A 19,895-nucleotide genomic window follows, 5' to 3' on the forward strand; every position below is an offset into this window, starting at 1 on the left:
GGTTTCGCCTCCCTGGGCTGAGGAAGTTACTCGGAGGACATCCCCTTTGATTTTGCCCACCAGAGGTCCATCTGGTCAGGCTCAGGTCTCCAGGATAAAAGTCTGGGCTAAGTCCTGACTCAGAGGCCAGCCCCAAGTGGCCTCTGTCGCCTTTGGACCAACTCTAATAAAGTCAACTTTCAGGAAGAAAGCAAAGGGTTCAGCTTCTTCCCACCAGCTGGAAGCTGTGGGTCTGCCAGTCATCTTCCTATGGGTTTTGTGCAGAGCTCAAGGTGCTTGTGGGATGGGGAGGGGGTGACAGCAGCGATAAGTAGAGCCTCGTCCTGGAGAAACAGGGAATTGCTTGGCACGGAAATATGACACACATAAGAAAAACCCACGTGTCCATCTGGTTTTAAAAGGAACTCCATAACCTGACACATCGCGCTGTTTTTCCCTCTAGAAGAAGGCTTACATCCAACTTTAGTGCTCAACTGTGCAAAACATCTCAGATTCCTGCTACAGCGCTCTCTCCCTCTCTAGTTTTTTTCTTTTTGCTCTCCTGACTCCTGTGTTATAATATTGTAAGTAACCTCACATATTTTGCATAAATAAGCAGGATGTAAATTATAAATAAATAGTAAAAATTCAGCATGTGTAAAGGGATTATAAAAAAGGTAGGAGCAAAGTGGGTAGGCGGGAGGGAAGAGGAGAAAAAAGACAGAAATTGTGTAGGAAAAAAGAGACAGACACAAAAAATAGAAAGCTCATTTGGTAGCTACCATCTCTTGCTCCAATGGTGTAACTCCACAGGTAGAAATCTGCTCCATTAAAAATGGCTTCAAGAACCCTACATGATAATATTCATGTCCTGTTTGGAAGTTACAGAGAAAGATTTGTCTCTGGGAAGAGCATCTTGAATGTTTAGCCTTTCCGGTAAGATTTTGTGCTTATTATTAGGACAAGAGATGAAGACTCTAGAAGCCTGGTCATAGTTGTCACTTTAATTCAGTTTGAGCTGAAAACCAATAGGCTCTTGGATGCTTTCGGAAGACCACCACCTGGAGGCAGGGAGGTAGGAGCACACGCCTTAAATTGTAGGGTTAGGGTTTAACGTGAGGATTGCTGCCAACCTTGTTGACAGAGCCTAGGATTAAAGACATACGCTTGGTGGGGTGGCCTCTGAAATGCCAGGGGACCACGGCCTTTCATTCAAACCCCCCACCCTTGCATGGGCAAGACTCAGCACGTTCTGGCCAGCAGTACGTTAGAAACAGGGGGCCACAAAGGAGACCCAACCTGCTTAGTCACCTCAAGGCGGGTGAGAAGCCGGAGACGTGACAGGCTGTGGAAAGGAAAAACACAGGAACGCCCCCAATGAAGAAAGCATCCTTTACCATGAAGAGGTCATTCTGCATTCTGAATTAAAGATCTTTATAGCCCATCTGCCAAAGCAGTCTTTCCAGCAAGCCCAAAAAAAAAGGATTCCCAAACATCCCCCGACGATCTGAATGCTCATCTCTTCTGATAAATCCAGAGCAGGGGGACATGGATAGAATTTATAAAAGTAAACGGGTTGGCCCCTGGAGAAACCATTTCTGACTTCTGATGGCAGAGAGCAGCCACCCAGCGAGGCTGGCAAATCTGGAGAACATTTAACACCCAGTTCTGTGGACCCTCTTGGATGGCTCAGAGTTGTTCCTCACTCAGCTGCAAGCACGGTACTGGCTGAAGTGACTTGCTACGAGGCTGTCCCTGGGCCTCTGCCAAACTGGAGATGGAAATTCAGAGTGGCAACGTGTGACCAGACTTAGAAGGAAATAAAATCGCCTTTCTTTAGAAGGGGTGGGGAGGCTGAAGAAAGAAGCTAATTATACAAGAGTTTTGCAAGAACGTATTTCGAGATTTTTTCCCCCCAACTTTAGCTTTTGCAATTGCTTGCAAGTAGATTTATGCTTAATCCAAACAGTACATAGTTTTATCTTCTCTTTTGCCTTTCTACAGTTCAATCCCCACATTATAAGAATTACCAATGGAACTTCACGTACCACTGCTGAATAGAAGTGGCTTTATCTCACAGGAGCAGTAGTGCAATCTGCTGTGGAGGGAGCATCGCTCTTCCTTCCGGCTCCTCCGTGGTTGCTTCCTTTGAGCTCACAGTGCTGGTTTCTAAGTCCTGTGCCATAGGGCCCGTCTGCAGTCACTTCTGGCCTCTCTCCCCGAGTCTCACTTTGTTGATACTTTCAGGCCTGTCCCCACATCCACCACAACACTGGCCCTAGTTCTTGCCACACAGCATTCCATTCCCTTCCACTCCTTCCACTAGGACCTTCCACTCTTCTTTCACATTACTCATTCAACACTCAGCGAACCCTGGGTGAAGAAGGTGCTATGATCATAACTTCTCCATGACCAAGAATCCTGTCTGGAGTGACAAGGCTGGGCTTTTTTAATTCAACTAAAATAAACACACTGCACGGACAGAATGCAGAAGCAGAGAGGGGAATCCAGTGCTGTCCATTAAGCCAAATGTTAAACAGATTTGCAAAACTGCAAAGCAATGCCATTCTGCTGTTTTTGTTTTGGAAAATACTTTTCATTAAAAGTGGCATTTTGGTTGACAATAGTGATATCTAAAATTTTTGTTTCAATTTATATCAATAGTATAAAACATATCAAGAGACATACCCCAGGAATGTAGAAGCTTTTTGATATCAATACTTTTTAAGACTATAAAGGGTCCTAAGGCCAGGAATTTTGAAAACTGCTACACAGCCGATCGGACTTCTTGGTCCAGAATCCACAACTGACAAGATGTGTGATACTGACAGTTCAGGATCTCTGTAGAAGATAGGATGGCCCTGGACGAGATAATGTCGACACGTGCCCGTTCTGTGCCAGGCCCCCGCCTGAGCTCTCTGTGTATATTAATGCATTTAATCCCCATAGCCACCCTGTAGGTCAACATAGTCATGTGGCACATTTCACAGAGGGCAGGGAGGCACAGACGGATGCAGTAACTTACCTAGTACACAGCCAGGCTGGGATTCAACCCCAGGCAGCTGGGCTTCATACCCTGAAGCCACAATCACCCAGCTTCGTACCCCGCCTGAAGCAGAGTACCCCGCTGCAGGTACATTCTTGTGACTCAATCACTTAATTACTAGGGTTTTCCAACAGCAGTAGCAAGTTGAACAGCCCAGTGGCTCAGAGGTAGACCACATGTGTGGCTGACTTAAGGATCCCACATGACCTGCTGTAAAAGAGGCTCCCTGACTGATGTTGTTGGAGAAGTAAATAAAGTATGCCAAAATGGCCAACAGGACTAAAACAGACTCTGGTCTCTAGCTTAGAGACTCCTGCTCCGGGTTCTTCTTCTTTTGTTTGCTGTGCATGCAAAAACCCCCACAGATATGGAGGCTGTCGGCTATAAATTACCCTCCCCACTTGCATTCCAGGCTCAGACTGTGGAGAAACAGTTTCCTCTGAGCCCACCAGTGTTAAATAAATCTCCAATCCACCAAGATCTCCGAGTGCTGCTTGGTTTTTCCGCCAGCGTTCCAGTCTGGTTCCGTAACATACTTGGTTCCCTGACCGGGAAACCCAACCGTGCTGGCTCATTGTTGCCACCTGTTTGGGAAAACAGCGAGGCGGTGATGGAGTGAGGGATCGCAAGGGAGAAGGTGCGCCCTGCCTGAATTTCGGCAGTCTCCTTCTCGGTTGCCTCGGGCTGGCCCCACTCTGTTGTTCCCACCGGACTCAGACCTGGTAGATGAGGACCTGGACCCGACATCGGAACCAGTAAGGCCGGGGCCCCAAAGAAGTCAGGCCCACCCAAAAGGGTGGAAGGGGGACCTGATCAATCCTTGGAAGCCATAACAGGCCTCACAGGTAGAGAATTTTTGCGGGAGGGAATGTAATAGACTCTGGTGTGTGTGTGTGTGTGTGTGTGTGTGTGTGTGTGTGTGTGTGAGAATGTGTGGCTCAGCCAGGCTTGCCAGTCGAGTTCGAGTTTGTGGCTCCATGGACAGGCACCCTTAAGGTCCCCAAGAGTCTACGGAGTCTAAATGTGCTCTCCTGTGCGTGGTGAGCGTATAAGGTCCAGGGCGGTATTGGCTCAGATTCCGATTGCAAGTCACAAAGCTGAGTCCGCTACAGCCAAACCTCACCTAAAGTTTCCCTCAGGAATGTGACCAGAGAAAAGTATCTGATTGGTCCTCTCATCCGAGGGGATACCCTCCCTTTGTCTGTCTTTGCGACACCGAACACAAGAAAGAAATTAATAATGGGAACAAAACAGAGTAAGCCCATGATTTTAGAGGTCATGCTCAAAAATTTTAAAAAGGGATTTTCAGGTGATTATGGGGTGAAAATGACACCCAGGAAGTTAAGGACCTTTTGTGAACTAGAATGGCCCATATTCAATGTAGGATGGTCCCCCGAAGGGACATTAGATGCTCAAATAATGCAGCAGGTTTGGCTAATAGTCACTGGGAACCCAGGCCACCCTGATCAATTTCCATACATCGACTCCTGGCTTGAAATTGCCCGAAATCCCTCGCTTTGGGTGTGATTCATCGTTAGCAAACAGAGCCAGGCAAAGGTTTTAGCCATTTTACCTGGAGGCTCACCCAGGGAGCCAAAGAAGTGACCCACTGCTCCTCTAATATTTAAAAGAGATGCGGAGGAAGATATTGTCTTTCCACCTCCTTATGACTTGCCAAGCTCCTTCCCCCCTCCCCCTGAGCCTGAAACTCCTCCCCCATCTGTCTCTCCACCAGGGCCACAGTCACCACGCCACTGCCACCGAAGTCACTGCCACCGCAGTCACCGTCACCACCACCACAGTCGCCACAGCAGTGGCACCACCCATCTCCCCGTCCCTCTCAGACCTGGAGAACCCTCCCCAACAAGGGCCAGCAGCCAGACTGCACCCCAGACCCAGACCTAACGCTCTCCAAATGCCTGTAAGGGAGACATGAGAGCCTGAAAGACAGAATGAGGATGGAATAGTCCAGCCCAGCCGTTCCATGATGTATTATTATCAACCTTTCTCCACAACCGACCTCCTCAACTGGAAACACAACACTCCATCATACTCTGAAAAGCCACAAGCAATGGTCAACTTGATGGAGTCCCTCTTCCAGACCCACTGACCAACTTGGGAAGACTGTCAACAGTTACTCCGTACTCTGCTTAATACAGAAGAAAGAAGGATAAGAGAAACACGACAGTACCTAGAAGATCATGCACCTCCAGGGATTAATGACCCTGCTGTCTGGGCTCAAGCTGCCACACCTGAAGAACGCCCAACAAGGGATTTCACCACAGAAGAAGGACAGGCCCACATCTGATGATACCAGGAAGCCTTCCTCTGGGGAGCCTTAGCTGGAGCCAGAAAGCCCATGAACAAGACGAAAATATCATCAGTCCCGCAGCACCCTGGGGAGTCTCCCGGAGACTACTATGAAAGATTATGTGAAGCATACCGTGTATATACCCTGTTTGACCCCGAGGCACCAGAAAGTCAACAGATGGTAAATACCTCTTTTGTGGCACAGGCTGCCCCAGACATCAGAAGAAAACTCCAGAAGTTGGAGGGCTTTGTTGGGATGAATATCACTCAGCTGATAGAGGTCGCCAATAAAGTTTTCATGAACCGAGAAGTTGCAGCCAAAAGAGAAGCAGAGAGAAGACTAAAAAAGAAGGCTGCCCTTCTCACAGCACTAAAAGAAACAGACGCGGCAAAGATGAGAAGACCCCAACCACCCAAAGGGGGGAAGGCCAGAGCCCCCTTAGCAAGGGACCAATGTGCATACTGCAAAGAGCAGGGACACTGAAGAATGAATGTCCAAATCGGAAGGGGCCCTCAAAACCCAGCCATATTGGGAAGAACCTCGAGGCGAGAACCTTGTTGGTCTGGCTGGGGTAGAATCGGACTGAGGGGGACCGGGCTCTTTCTCTCTTGGCCCCCATGAGTCCACGATCGAAATGAAGGTAGGGGCCGAACAATAACTTTCATGGTTGACACTGGGGCTGAATACTCCGTTGTTACTTCCCCAGTGGCGCCCTTAAGCCAAAAGACAGCAACCATACTTGGGGCTACTGGGACACGGGCGATGCAGCAGCCCTTCTGTTAAGCTCAACAGTGTGAACTTGGGGGTCACAAGGTCCGGCATGAATTCCTCTACTTACCCGACTGCCCAATTCCTCTCCTGGGCCGGGATCTGCTCTCCAAACTTGGGGCCCAGGTAACTTTTGAACCCACTGGACACACTAGCCTCCAATTAAACCCAAGGCAGAAGAAAACCCTGGTCTTGGCGATTACCCTGCCAAGGGAAGAAGAATGGAGACTCTTCTGCGCCCAGGACTTACCCTGTAGCCCCTCAGAATTCAGGCTTACATTCCCCTCTGTATGGGCTGAAGATAACCCACCTGGACTAGCTTGGAGTCGGGCCCCCATCATTGTTGACCTGATTCCTGGAGCCCAACCTCAGAGACAAAGGCAGTACCCCCTTCCACTCGAGGCTAGAATGGGTATACAAGAGCACCTGACCAAGCTCAGAGAAGCAGGTATCCTAACTGATTGCCAATCAGCTTGGAATACCCCATTCTTGCCAGCCAAGAAGCCAGGAGGAGGATACCGACCAGTACAGGATTTGAGGGCCATTAACAATGTGACTGTTTCCTTACACCCAGTGGTTCTGAACCCGTATACTCTCCTCAGCCAAATTCTGGGGTCAGCCAGATGGTTTATATGCCTCGACCTAAAGGATGCTTTCTTCTGCCTCCGCCTGGCTCCTCAAAGTCAACCATTGTTTGCCTTTGAATGGACTGAGCCTGTTACAGGGCGCCAGATGCAGCTAACCATACGACTTCCCCAAGGTTTCAAGAACTCGCCCACTCTTTCTGGGGAAGCAGTAGCTGCAGACCTCGCCGACTTTCCGAGGGAAACCACAAGGTGTGTCCTCCTACAATATGTAAATGACCTCCTCCTTGCCAGCGACACCCAAGAAGACTGTAAGAAAGGTACCAAGGCCCTCCCCTCCTGCAGCTCCTGTCCTACTCGGGGTATGGGACCTCTTGGAAGAAGGCACAGATTTGTCAGCAGCAGGTCTGATACTTAGGCTTCTTCCTCACAAAAGGAAAAAGAGAACTAGGACCAGAAAGGAAGAAAGTTATCACCACACTGCCACAGCCCCAAACAAAACAAGGCTTGCATGAATTTTTAGGGGCCACAGGGTTCTGTTGCATTTGGATTCCTGGATTCTCAGCCATAGCGAGGCCCCTCTATGACTGTTGAGAGGGCCAGACCGGGAGCCCCTTGCAGGGACTGAGCAGGCAAGGGCCGCTTTCACAGAAATAAAGTTGGCTCTGGGATGAGCGCAGCCCTGGATTTGCCTGACACAGAAAGGGCCTTTAACCTCTTCATACAGAAAAAGACAAAATAGCCCTTGGAGTGCTCACTCAGAGCATGGGGCCTTGGCAATGGCCAGTGGCCTACCTGTCAAAAACACTTGATCCTGTGGCTGCAGGATAGCCACTGTGCCTCAGAGCGCAGGCAGCCACAGTCCTGCTCATCAAGGAGGCAGACAAACTCACGCTGGGACAAACACCTAATGTTAAGGTCCCATATGTGGTCATGTGAGCACCCAAGGATATCGTTTCCTCTCCAATGCTCGGCTGACACAATACCAAGGCCTTCTCTATGAAAACCCAAGGGTCACTCTCGAAACAGTAAGAACACTAAACCCGGCCACCTTCCTTCCCACGGAGGAGGGAGGACCCAACCATGACTCTTCCGAAGTAGTGGATGAAGTCTACGCCAGCCGCCCGGACCTCCAAGACCAGGCTATAACAAGCCCGGAGATCACCCTGTTCAGTGATGGGAGCATCTATTTACAAGAGGGCAGCCGAAGAGCAGGATATGCGGTAACCACAACCACCGAAGTTCTGGAAGCCAATGCCTTGCCGGAAGGATGGTCAGCACAATGCGCTGAACTGTATGCCTTAACCCGAGCCCTCATCCTTAGCAAAGGTAAACAGGTTAACATCTACTCTGATTCCTGGTATGCCTTTGCTACTGTGCATGTACACGGGGCCATCTATAAAGAAAGAGGTCTCCTTACTGCTGCAGGGAAAACTATCAAAACCAAGGAAGAAATACTAGAGCTTCTTGAGGCTGTATGGCTGCCAGACAAGGTGGCTATCCTACACTGTAAGGGACATCAGAAAGGAGACGACCCCGTAACTCAAGGAAATCGCCTGGCCGACAAAACAGCCAGAGTGGCCGCCTGTGGTGACCCAGGCAAAGCTCCTACCAACACTATGACTCTTGCGCCCCAGAGGGAATCCTCCCCGCCCCTGTACACAAACGAAGAAAGAAGCTGGGCCTCGACAGAAGGAGGCACACTAAGCAAAGAGGGATGGTGGGTCATGCCAAATGGGCACATCTTTGTCCCGTCGTCTATGGGAAAACACTAGTGAAGGAGTATCACCAACTCACGCACCTAGGGAAAACTGCACTAGAGGCCCTCCTAAAAAAGAACTACTGTATCAGCCAGCTGCCAGCATTATGCCCAGCTGTTGGTGAACAATGTGTAACATGTGCCAAAAACAATGCTTGGTCTGCCCCACGGCCCCCGCCTGGCAGGCAAAGGATAGGGGCCGCCCCTTTTGAAGACTTGGAGGTGGAATTTACCGACATACAACCAAATAAAGGGTTCAGGTACCTTCTTGTAATAATCTGCACACATTCGGGATGGGTCGAAACATTCTCCACCAGAACGGAATGAAGTCGCGAGGTGGCCAAAGCCCTTCTACGGGAGATTGTGCCTCAGTTTGGTCCACCCTTAACCATACACAGTGATAACGGACCTGCACTTGTGGCAGACATTATACAAACCCTGACAAAGTCCCTCAACATTACCTGGAAACTGCACACTGCTTACCGACCCCAGAGCTCAGGGAACGTAGAGCGGATGAATCGCACCCTCAAGGAAACCCTCGCTAAGTTCCACCAAGAGACTAATCTCCCATGTCCAGATTTACTACTGCTGGTCCTCCTGGGTGCCCGATGCATGCCTGGAGCACTAGGATTCTCCCCTTTTGAGTTATTATATAGCCCCCCCCCCCCATGTTCAGGAAAACTCCTAGGAGACCTACACCAGATTGGAGACAAAGGAATAAGAGAACAGCTTCAGACCTTGGGGGCAGTCCTAAACAAGTTACAAAGATACACCACAGAGAGGGCCCCAATTTCCTTGGGGACCCCCGTTCACCCCTTTCAGCCAGGAGACTCTGTGTGGGTCAAAGATTGGAAGAGGGAACCTCTTAGACCATGGTGGACTGGGCCGCATACTGTTATTCTAACAACTCCTACAGCCCTTAAAGTTTCAGGTATCACCCCCATGGGTCCATCACTCCAGAGTTAAGAAGCCCAACTCAGAAGAACCCACAATCTGGCGAAGTGATCCAGATCTAGTCAACCCGCTTAAACTGACCCTCAAAAGGGAAACTGGCCCCTGAGACCTCCAGCCCTGCTCCAGCCACACCCCGGAAGCTGGCTGACCTGCGCACGGCAGAAGCCTGAGGAATCAACGCGTGAACCTAGCCTAGGGGTTTGGATGCAACTCTGCCAGCCCTTGCCCCTTACTGGTGCCATAGCCCTGATTTTACTTCTTACTGTTGGGCTGACAGAGACTGCACCAACAAGCTGGACATGGGACCAAAGATGCATGCTGGGTCTCACATACCTCCTCTGGACGGGAGGATTATTAAGTATTGCCTGTATATTATGATAACCTCTCTCACCCTCACAATGGCTGCTTACCCACTTTGCCCCCAGGATTGTTATATGACAATAAGGGGGTCAAGAGCATTCAGCGCTTTCACCTCCCTCCACAAAGATTGCTACAAGGGAAAAACACCCACTCTGTCAGTCCCTCGGTGCCCCAAGGGCTAAGAATTGGACCATAGAGATAACCCGAAATGTCAGGATCCCATGTCACAAGGGCCTCCAGAGAGGGAAGCGAGCTTGCTACACTTACCTTCCTCAATGGGGGACCTTGGACAGGGAGGGGTGCAAGACAGGGCCCTTCAAAAAGCTATAAAGGATACCCAGGATAGGGTAATACAAGCCATAAAGGCAACCACCCCCCAGCAGCCTACCAAGGTTGAACCTTTCAGCCCTCAATCAGATGCTTAGCAATTCCCCACTCCAGCCTTGGGCCAACACTACACTACAAGTCCTCCATAAAATAGATAATCACACCCAAACCTGCTGGATGTGCTTGCCCCTCAGCAGTAGGGCTTACTTAGCCATTCCTATCCCTTTGTCCTGGGAAGCTCCTGAAAATCTCAAAACCAACACCTCTGTCTTAATTGGACCCCTGGCCACTGGGGTCCCTCTCACTAATGCTGACAATCTAATCTGTACGTCCCTGAAGGTATGAATGTTACCACTCTATGCAGAAGAAATATAACCTTAAAGAGGAATGCAACCCTGTGTTCAACCCCTGGGGTGTTGTATCTGTGTTCTAATTCAGCCTACCGATGCTTAGAGGCCAAATGGACTCAGATATGTTATTCTGTCTTCCTAACCCCAGAGATATCCGTGTACACTGAAGATCAGCTCCTAACAAACTTTACCCCAAGTCCCGGACTAAACAGGCAATCCTGCTACCCGTTCTGATAGGAGCAGGAATTGTGACAGGAATAGGAACCGGAATAGGGGGCATAGGTTCATCCATAGGACTATTCCACAGACTATCTCAAGAGCTAAATGAAGACATGGAACGGGTGGCAGATTCTCTGGCAACCTTACAAAACCAAATAAACTCTCTGGCGGCAGTGACCCTCCAACATAGTTGAGCCCTCAACCTCCTCACTTTAGAAAAAGGAGGGTCTTGCATCTTTCTGGGGGGAGGAATGTTGCTATTTCGTAAACCAGTCACGAATAGTTACAACTAAGATTAAGGAACTCAAGGAAAGAATTCAATGTAGACAACAGGAAAGTATCAATCAATGGAAAGGATGGGATCTCACAGATTGGGCATCCTGGCTTCCTGCCCTGGTGGGGCCCCTCCTCTCCATAATTTTACTTGTATCCATCGGCCCTTGTATACTGAATGCTGTGGTACGTTTTATTGAAAACACTGTTGCTCGCCAAACTACTGCACATATCTTAGCTCTCCGAGAGTATCAACCTGTAAAACTGAAAGGTGATGCCTACTAAAAGTTTTTTTTTTTTTTTTTTTAAGGCATCAAAGGGGGGGAATGTTGGAGAAGTAAATAAAGTACACCAAAGATGGCCAACGGGGCTAAAACAGACTCTGGTCTCTAGCTTAGAGACCCCTCCTCTGGGTTCTTCTTCCTTTGTTTGCTATGCACTCGAAAACCCCCACAGATATGGAAGCTGACAACTGTAAATTACCCTCCCCACTTGCATTCGGCGCTCAGACCTTTGGAGAATCAGTCTCCTCTGAGCCCATCGGTGTAAAATAAATCTCCAATCCACCAAGATCTCCGAGTGCCGCTTGGTTTTACCTCCAGTGTTCCAGCCTGGTTCCGTAACGATTTCACCACTTCAGGGGGTTAAATTTGGTAAAGCAAATTCTCACCTACCCTCTACGTACAGAGTGAACTCATTTCTGCTATGAGCATGAGTCAACTTATACATTTTAAGTACATTTTTTATTTGTGATTAAATGGATATAAAAACCAGGAGAATGGTCAAAGTAGACCCCGTCACTGATGCCAGATGGGATGGATCCAGTTATTCAGGACAGAGAGAAGAGTAACAAGCAGGAAAGACAGTGATTTAGAAAAGCAAACAGAGGATAAATGAGGAAGTGCCAGCTTGGGAAGCTCAGCCTGAACCTCAGGATAAATTAAGGACCAAACAATAAGGGCCTTTTTGTGCTGCAAGTCAAACGCTCAGAAAGAAAACTATTCTGCCTGAGGTGGAGTGAGGAAAACAATGAAGGGAGAGAGCAGGGTGGGGGGTTGAGAGAAGGTGGAATTTCTTAGATCAAAGATAGAGGCCCAAGTGGACCCAAAGTTCAGGGCTTTAGCTGAGGGTAGTAAATGTGGGGAAATGGCCGGGGACATTCAGAGGCAAATAAATCTGAGGTTTAAGTGCTAAGCTAAAAAATACTGGACTTCCTGTCTCTAATGTACACGTGGAATTTGCCCTTTTGGGTGTAGCTTACTGTGACAAGACTTCTTAGGCTAGAACATTATTGATGCATTCCAGATGTCCGGGCCAAGCCTGAAGGTCCCTAAAAGTGTCAGGCATGCAGGCAACATAGGGTCCAGGATGTCAGGCCCTCAGTCACAGATGACCATTATGACAACAAAAGGGGACAGTTGTGAAAGCCTGTAGATCTGTGTTAGGTGTCCGCTTCCAGCCCACAAACATTTAAGAGTTAAAGATACTGTTTTTTACTAACAACGAACAAATATATTCACAATGAACCTCCTGAAGTAGTAAAACCTGAAGAAGACAGAGCCATCCCATAGTGACTGTCACTGACCCAGGGAATGTCACACAAATCAGAGATACAGAGGCCGTAACAGAACACCTGGTCTGCTTTGATGGTTCCATCTGCCAGGTGACCCTGCTAGAAATCACAGTCCTGCTTTTCCAGCGCTGTTTTCTTTATGCCTCAAAACACGAAATCACAGTCTGAAAACACGGAACTGCTTCTTCTTTTCTTTTTTTTTAATGTTTATTTTTGAGAGAGAGAGAAACAGAGTGTGAGCTGGCAAGGGGTAGAGAGAGAGGGAGATACAGAATCAGAAGCGGGCTCCAGGCTGTCAGCACAGAGCCCAACGTGGGACTCGAACCCGCAAACTGTGACACCATGACCTGAGCTGAAGTCGGATGCTTAACCAACTGAGCCACTCAGGCGCCTGGAACTTTGCTTCTTCTGTAAGAACCCTAATGAGTCCCTATTGCTGTACCATTGTGATTTTACCAAATATTTTATCAGAGCTTATCAAAACTTTATTAAATAGGCTACAGTTTCTAGACTTAATATATATGGTTCTTAATAAAAGTACAGTCCTCAAATATCAAGAGTCTTCATCTACATCAGCAAAGTGAGGTGCATCCTGGGCCTGTGGTTCATTTCTCAATTATTTTCTTTCTTTCTTTTTTTTTTTTAATGATTTTCAATTTCACCTTTATTATTTGTTTGTTTGTTTGTTTTGAGAGAGAATGCATGTGAGCTGGGGACAGGGGCAGAAAGGGGAGAGAGAGAGAGAAAAATTTTTTTAAGTTTATTTATTTATTTTGAGAGAGACAGAAAGCGAGCAGGATGGGCAGAGAGAGAGGGAGAGAGAGAATCCCAAGCAGGCTGAGCTGTCAGTGCTCAGAGCTGATGTGGGGCCTTGATCAACACTGTGAGATCACAACCTTTTCCAAGATCAAGAGTCGGACACTTAACCAACCGAGCCACCCGGCTACCCCAGAGAGAGAGAGAATCTTAAGCCCAACTCAGGCTCACTCCCCGGACCCTGGGATCACGACCTAGGCTGAAATCAAGAGTTGGATGCTCAACTGACTGAGCCACCCAGGTGCCCCTCACAATGTTTTCAATTTTACATTTTCCTTGCCACAAAAATCTGAAGCATTAATATGTGCATATTCTAAATTCTCTAGCTGACTACCTTGCAACCAAACATTCCAGCCTACCTTCAGCCCCACATGCACGGCTAGACCAAGCGGAGTCTCCTCCTTATCACTTAAATAGCCTCTGGCTAAAGCTGGACCTGCAGGACAATAATGAGTTCCAGCCAATAGAAGGTGAATTGGCTGGAAGGTATGCAGTGATTCTGCAGTGGTTTTCTTTTTTTTTTTTTTCCTCTTTTTCTTTTCTTTCTTTCTTTCTTTCTTTCTTTCAGACTTTATTTATTTATTTACTTATTGTAAGTTTATTTATTTATTTTGAGAGAGAGTGCAAGCTTCAGCCAGGTACGGGCAGAGAGAAAGAACCCTCCGTGCCTTCAGCGCAGAGCCTGAGACGGGGCTTAAACTCCAGAACCGTGAGATCATGACCTGAGCGGAAATCCAGAGTCGGGTGCTTAACCAACTGAGCCACCCAGGTGTCCCAAGACTTTATTTTTAAGTAATCTCTATACCCAATGTGGGGCTTGAACTTACAACCCCAAGATCAAGAGTCACATGCTCTACCAACTGAGCCAGCAGGCACCCCTCTACAGTGGTGTTAGCACAGAAAGGGGGTAAAAGAAGTGAGTCATGTCATGACACACGGAAGTAACTTGGACAAGCCAAACTCCTCTGGAAGCAATGCATACCAGAGTCGCATTGCACCCAGCTCTTTATTTTCAGCAAAAGACCATCTTTCATTGCATTATGTTAAGGCTGGTGATTTGGATTTTTGATTTGTGCTTCATTTCAATCTAACTCCTAACTCTGTTTTGACTTGATAGCTGCATAAGACTAAGTACAAGAGTATATACTGTTTTAAATTTGCTAATACTTAACTATAATAAAACAACTTAAACTCTGGCAAATATGTGAGAACTTTATCCCCTTAAAAGTACTCTATTTGCTATTCAAATCTGAGAAATAGTGGTCTTAATATAGGAAAGGGAAAGGAAGACCATTTTGCCTGGAAGCCTTTTAGAAAAGGGCCAAGGTATCAGCAGTGCCCCACTGGCGCCATCTGGTGGACACATTGGAACAAGCGCCCAATGGCTTGGCAAAGCACTGCCAGGAAAGGAAGCCCAATCCAGGACGCTCGGAACTAAGGAGCCGGACAAGTATTTAAAAGGTGTCCACATTAAGTGTGGGCCATGCATAAACACTCAGGACTGCCTCAGAAGTCTATTTCACACCTTATCTCTTCTCCCGCCCACAACCCCATTTCCCTGCCTCCCTCAGCTGATAACCTGGCTTCCTGCGAGAGAAAGCAGGCAGAGATGAGACCCATTCCACATCCCTGCCACCCCAACTACCACCTACCAGCAACTGTCCTTTCTACTCTGCCTTCTCATCACCTCCACCTATGCTCCGGATAGCAGCACCTCTCGGTAGCCAGTACTCTGTACCTGTAATTCTGGGGTCTCCTATGTTATCACTTCTCCCGCAGTGGCCTCTAGGGGAGCCCTGCTCTGGCTCTCAGCCACCCCATCCTTTCCCAGGGGTCCAGCACAGGGTGGCCTTTGCCAGTCACAAACCAGGCCCCACTACTCCCAGACCCAAAGGCCCCAGGGGCCTTGCACACTCTGACTGCACCCTGAGCTGCCAGCCTGGCTTCTAAGGCCTCATTTATCTGTCCACTACCTTCTTCCCCAACAAACCCTGATTATGAAGGTCTCTGCATTCTCTGCGCTCCAGCCCCATCAGGCTTCCCAAGGTTCCCCAATATGCCAGCCATTCCCACCTTCCAGCCAGTGGCTGTGCCACTCTTCCCCAGTCACTGTGTGGCTGGTAATTGTCCTCAGTCAGTGCTCTGCTCAAATGTCACCCCCTCTTCTAAATAAGTGTCCCCATTTCATTAACCTGCTCTTATTTTCTTCAGAACCTTACCACTATTTGAAGTTATCTCGTTTATTCACTATCTCCCTGCAAAAAAAGAGTAACACTGCACAAGACGTTGTAAAACCAAGTACGGAACAGGTTCTCCATGCCTGATCCCAATTTGCAGATGATGAAATTGAGGCTGAAAGATATCAAGTAACTTACCAACATCACGTGGAAATAAAGCCAAGGCCAGGGCTTGAACCCATGCATGTCCAGCCATCCCCAGATTCCATGTCCTGTTTTGTGGTTTGAAAAAGATGTCCCCTCCCCTAGGCTGCCCCCCTGGATTTGAACTAGCTAAGATAAAAGCCAGCATTATCCCGAGTTCTGATTTCTACATGTTGGCATCTTTAGTTGCTCTGAAACTTTGGGCATAAACCAAAATACTCATTGTGACTATATTCCTTGAAACCTGAAATGAAGCAGAAGGAAACCCCAGAGATACCCGGATGCTGCCCATGTATGAAAGGCTGTGGTGGCTTTAGCAAGAGGGCTGGGAAGAGTCAGCACCTGAGATCATTTCTACGTAGGACAGACACACTTTGGGATGAGCGTCCCAAAGATCAGGAAAGATCATCTCAAAATGTTTTGATCCCAACTAAGCAATGAATTCCACATTTACAATTAGGTTTTTAAAAAATGATTTTGCATTTTCTTACTTCCAAGTATAATTCCCCACTCCATTGGTCACTATCCTTTTTTTTTAACCTCTCCTGACAAATGCCCAGTCATTTTCTTAAAAATAGTCAATGTTCTTATTCATAACCTTTAGATGAATAAATGAGAATATCTTTAAAACACCTTACATCTGGTCAGAGCACCAAATAGGATGCTGACTCATGGGCCCTCCCCACTTAGCGGTCAGAACTTGGGGCCTGGGTGGGGCGCCTGGGTGGCTCAGTCGGTTTAGTGTCCAACTTCAGCTCAGGTCATGATTTTGTGGTTCATGGGTTCGAGCCCCACGTTGGGCTCTGTTCTGACAGCTTGCGCAGAGCCTGGAGTCTGCTTCAGATTCTGTGTCTCCCCTTCTCTCTCTGCCCCTCCCCTGCTTGCTCCTGTCTCTGTCTCTCAAAAATAAATAACTATATTATTTTTTTTTTAACTTTTTAACGTTTATTTATTATTGAGAGACAGAGAGAGAGACAGAGCGTGAGCAGGGGAGGGGCAGAGAGAGAGGGAGACAGAATCCGAAGCAGGCTCCAGGCTCTGAGCCATCAGCACAGAGCCTGACGCGGGGCTCAAACTCACGAACCGCGAGATCGTGACCTGAGCCCAAGTCGGACCCTTAACTGACTGAGCCACCCAGGGGACCCAATAAATAACTGTATTTAAAAAAAAAAAAAAAGAACCTGGGGCCAGAGAGAGACTAAAAACTATTTTGTAACAACTACATGACTTGGAGACGACAGACCAACACTCATCAACCACCTGCTGTGCCCAAGTATGCACTGCTTGCTACTCCACACTACAGCTGACATTTTTATTCAGCACGTGCTGTATGTCAAGCAGCTTAAGAAACGTGACCTCATTTTGTCCTCATTTCAAGACCAATGATCCAGGGAAAGGATTCTTCCCATTTCATAGACGAAGAAACCAAATCAACTGAGGGTTACTGAGCGGAAGTAACGTAAAGAAAATAGGAGACCTGGGTGGCTCGGTCATTGTTAAACGTCCAACTCTGAATTTTGGCTCAGGTCATGATCTCATGGTTCCTGAGTCTGAGCCCCACACTGGGCTCTGCATTGACAGTGTGGAACCTGCTTGGGATTCTCTCTTTACTCTCTCTCTCTGCCCCTCCATCCCCACCCCCAAATAAATGCATAAACCTTGAAAAAAAAAAAGGAGAAAGTAGAAGACCTAACGCTTGACCCAAGTCTCTTGTCCAAAGCCAGGCCCCTCTACCACACCAACATCCTGATAACCTGGAAGGGGGCCGACCTGTTTTGTGATGTGGAGAAAGTACCCAGCTACAGGAGTCGTAGGTACAGACAGAGTTGGTTAAGAAGGTTCCAGCTGCAGATGAAATAATCAAATTCGCCTACAACATTTTGAGTTACAGAATGCAATGAATCACCAGGAAGGGCGAGGACAGTGCTATTAGTTCAAAGGTCCTCAAAGTGTTACCGGGCCTACCGCTTCTCAATCGCAAGCATAAGAGAGAACATCTGCTTGTACGTACCTTCCCCAAAACATGGGTCTGATGAACCTTTACGGGACTGCACGAGGCAAGTGGCTGTCCATTGCACCGGATCTGGACTCCAGAATCTCTGAGCCAGTATATTTATTAAGAGCTGGCTGGGACCCAAGCACATATCCCTCTCTGTACTTACATTTTTAAAAAGTTTTTTAGTGTTTATTTATTGTTGAGAGAGAGACAGAGCGTGAGAAGGGGAGGAGCAGAGAGAGAGGAAGACACAGAATCTGAAGCAGGCTCCAGGCTCCGAGCTGTCAGCACAGAGCCCAACGCAGGGCTTGAACTCACGAACCGCGAGATCATGACCTGAGCCGAAGCGGGACACTGAACCGACTGAGCCACCCAGGCACCCCAACTCTGTGCTTACATGCCATGGGGTAATGTAATGTAATGTAGATATTACATGCAGCACAGCACCGCTGCATAGTAGGTGCTCAATAAATGTAGGTTCTGGTTGCTCACCCAACATCCACTGCCCTGTCCTCAGGTACAGAACACTACTCTTACATGGGGCAGTGAGTGACGTGCCACCTCAAAAATTACCCTTTTCCAGGCCTCTTGCCACTGCACATGGCCGTGTGCCTCAGTTCCGGCCAGAGGGATGCAGGCATTAGTACAATGCAGACTTCAGGAAGGCTAGTAAAGGAAGAGGACTCGGCTAGGAGGGCTGCTTCTGCCTCTTCCCAGCTTCCTCTCTGCTTGCTAACCATGGCATGTAGGCCTGAGAGCTGGACCAGGTGACCTTGAGGGAGGAGGGTACTTCTGAGGACAGTGAGTCTAAATTTAAAAGGCGAGCTTTCTGTAGTCACGGTAGAGTTCCCTTACCAGCCTCTGACAGGCCGCCCTCAAATTTTCTTAACGTGACAGAGAAATTAACTTCCATCCTGTATGTAAGCCATGGTTACTTCAGGATAGGAGTTCTCAAACTTTGGTGGCTAACAATATCAGTCGGGGTACTTGGTAAACATACAAAGGCCCAGGCCCTATGCTCCTTCAAGATGCCTAGGTCCCTGGGGACCAGGTGATACTGACACCCTCCCACCCACCCAAGTTCCAGAACCACACTTTAGCTTTTCTATTCCAAGCTGCCTAATGTGGTCTTATAGCTCCCTTCAAGTGCCAACTACAACACCAGGAACATGCAGTCAAAAGCAATTTTATAACACCCGATTTTATTTTATCTGTGATTGAAAGTGATCGGATCTGAATGGGATGGCCCACTGCCAAGACCACTTCCCATCCACCTTTTAGGGTATGGCAGATGGTGGTGGACATGTTGCCCGCCCGCGGGCCCCCTCGGCCTTCCCTCCCTTTCCCTCATCTGACCAGTGCCTGTCCTGCTCCTTGGCATGCTGCCTGGGGCGGTGCAGGAGAAAGCTCCGGGTGCAGCCACCAAGCCCCTTCCTTGGAAGTTGTTGCATGAGGCTTAGCAATGCTGTCGTATCACCTGAGAGAGGGCTCCAGCCCCATACATTCACTTTCTTCACCTTGATCCAAAAAGAGCTGGAGAGGACTCAATGTTCCCCTGCGTCGCCCTTGATCATGGTGGCTTATCAAGCCAGCTTCCTTAGTGAGGGCTCAGAATCCAAGCGCAACATTTGGAGATACTCTCTTCTATCCAGAGGTTACGGGTTTAAAGAGTTTTCCTAAACGCTTTTCTGGCCACCCAGCTGTCTGTCCGCCCAGCCCCACCCATGACCTCTTTCCTCTACCTCAAGTACAAAAAGACAAGGTCTCTCCTTCTCTTTTCCAAAGCATATCACTTCTTGTTTGTTTGTTTGCTGCTAGAGCAATATCAAGCATGTGGATTGTAGGCAGAGAAATTTCTAGACCACTGTCTCAAAGAAAAAAGTGGTCTGGATCTACCTAGCTATAAATTAGCACACTCTTAAAAACCCTATTTGTTGAGTTCAGATAGCAATTATAAAAATAGACTTTCTGTATCTGGCTCTTTCTTTTATTCAGCTCCTGTAACTTGAAGCAACCACCCACATCTGTCTGCTCTAGGCAAAAGCAGCTGACAAACAGGTACTGCCCTTTTGGATGCCAGCTGCACAGGGAAACCCCACAGACAAAAGAAAGCTCAGGTGAATCATTCACCACACCCTTGTCTATCCCCAGAGGGTCCCCGGCACCAGGTGGCCCTAGCTAAGAAGACCCTGAGGCTCC

The 19,895-nt window shown here is 48.1% G+C and overlaps 1 protein-coding gene across 1 annotated transcript in view; it reads right to left on the minus strand.

The window, feature by feature from the left end:
- The window catches only part of KIF5C (kinesin family member 5C), a 164,598-nt gene that overhangs the window by 4,619 nt on the left and 140,084 nt on the right, over positions 1-19,895 (minus strand). The gene's annotated exons all lie outside the window — the stretch shown is intronic.

This window comes from Panthera onca, chromosome C1, assembly GCF_046562875.1.
Source record: "Panthera onca isolate mPanOnc1 chromosome C1, mPanOnc1 haplotype 2, whole genome shotgun sequence".
NCBI classification, from domain to species: Eukaryota; Metazoa; Chordata; class Mammalia; order Carnivora; family Felidae; genus Panthera; species Panthera onca.